General features: G+C 37.1%; 1 pseudogene; it reads left to right on the top strand.

Annotated features, from left to right (window-relative positions):
* Window positions 1–99, top strand: LOC132272174 (small nucleolar RNA R71; annotated as a pseudogene).
* Window positions 100–2009: the final 1910 nt, after the last annotated feature.

Raw genomic sequence — 2009 nt, 5'->3', positions numbered from 1 at the left:
ATGTCATGATGTGGACATTTCCTTAGCAATTCATTGAAGCATTCCCATGCCTCATGAAATGTTTCTCCATCCCCATGTGAAAATTCTCGAATTGAGGTCCTCATGACATTGGTCTTAGAAACCAGATAGTACTTATTCAAAAACTCTTGTTGCATTTCTGCCCAAGAAGTGATTGAAAAAGGCCTAAGATTGTTAAACCAATATTTTGCCTTGTCTTTAAGGGTGAATGGAAAAATTTTAAGCCTTAAGACTTCTTCCGGCATGTCCGTGTATTTCACGGTAGAACAAACTTCAAGAAACTCATCCAAATGATTGTAAGGTTCTTCACTAGGAAGTCCATGAAAGTTAGGAAGCATTTGAATGGTTTGTGTTTTAATTTCAGAATGGTGTGCTCGAAATGGTGGCAATTGCATGCATGTGGGTGCATTGTATTCATTAGGCACATAATGGTCTCTTAAAGCAAGAGGTGAATTAGCTACTTGAGGTGCAACATGAACACCTTAATTTAGAATTCCTCAATTGACAATGGGAGGTTGTGGAGCATACATGGGCCTTGGCATTCCGAATGGAACTTGGCCTTGTTGTTGTGGTGGTGGGTGAATGTATGGCCTAGGCATGCCTAATGGTACTTGAATGTTTTCATTGTGCACATTTGGATGAAGGATGCTTTATTGGTCTATGTGACCAATGTCCTCAATATGGTCATCATTATGGTCATCCATTTATAGATTGGCTCTATTCAAACTTCCTCTTCCCCTAGGATTTCTAACGATAGATTCAAGATGCAAATCAAGAGGGGCAAGAGTTGGTCTTAATGAACGACACCCATACATGCACAATACGAAACACAAGAAACATAAAGAATGACAAACACTATGCCTTCACAACAACGTAATGAAACTCTCTTCACAAACACTTAACCTATATTCCTATGCTTTAACAAAGATGATGCAAAGAACAATAAAATAGCCTCCACGCGGGTTCATGATTTATCTAAGAATTGAATTACAAGCCTCCATGCGAGCCGACGATTTAACTAAGGAATTGAGTAAAGAAAGTCTCACAAAGGTTCTTTAGTACTTCAACTCCAAATTTTAAAGCTTAGCTTAGCAATTTTTTTATTTTTATTTTTAGCTTTTTCCCTTATTTTGCTTTGCTTTGCTTTGCTCCTTAGCTTGGATGCTCCTTTGCTTGGCTTCTTTCCAACAATACACCTAGTCAAGTGAAAACAAATACAATAAATAACCAAAAAGAAAAATGAAATCAAAGTAAAGAAAAGACACGATCAAAAGAGTACTAATTCCTAATGAATTCCACAAATACGACGTTGCCTAATCCCCGGCAACGGTGCCAAAAACTGATGGCCGCGTCGTCCTACCATCCGTTTGAGAGTGTGCATTAAGGCGAGGGCCAAGTTTTACATTTATAAAGCCACTACTACCTTTACTAAAAATATAGCTAGGGCGAGTAGGGATCGTCCCAAGGGATTAGAGTCGTACTTAAATGTGGAATCGCAACTAGGGTTAATAGGTTGAATGATCAAATAAGTGATTGGTTGGTTGTTTAAACTAGACAGCAACTAAATTAAATTAAGTAAGAATGCAATGCTAAAGAGAGTAAGTAAGGGAGAAAGAGATCTTGAGGTTTAGAGATCACCACCAAGCAATGCATTTCTATATCATTGACAAGTGATTAATGATGGCAAATAGTGGGTTGCAATAGTGGTGTGTATGTATTTGGTTGATTCAATAAGTAAGGATGACTAGTTAAGCATGTATTGTCTAAACATCATGTGAAAGGAACAATATATCTAAGCTATGAAGCATATATTGTCTAAACAACATGTGAAAGGCACAATAAATCAAAACAAGTTATTAATCCTTTCATTAAGCTCACAATCCAAATACAACACAAGGATAGAGACATATGCTAATTGCATTTACAAGCTTGGATCATCAAACAACAAGCATAGATTGTCCTCCCATTTAACACTACACTATAACTACACT

This window comes from Cornus florida, unplaced genomic scaffold (assembly GCF_030987335.1).
Source record: "Cornus florida cultivar Cherokee Brave unplaced genomic scaffold, ASM3098733v1 CherokeeBrave_3.0.0_Hap2_Chr08, whole genome shotgun sequence".
NCBI lineage: Eukaryota > Viridiplantae > Streptophyta > Magnoliopsida > Cornales > Cornaceae > Cornus > Cornus florida.
The sequence above is the reverse complement of the archived record's forward strand: the minus strand, read 5'-3'. Positions and strand labels throughout refer to the sequence as shown.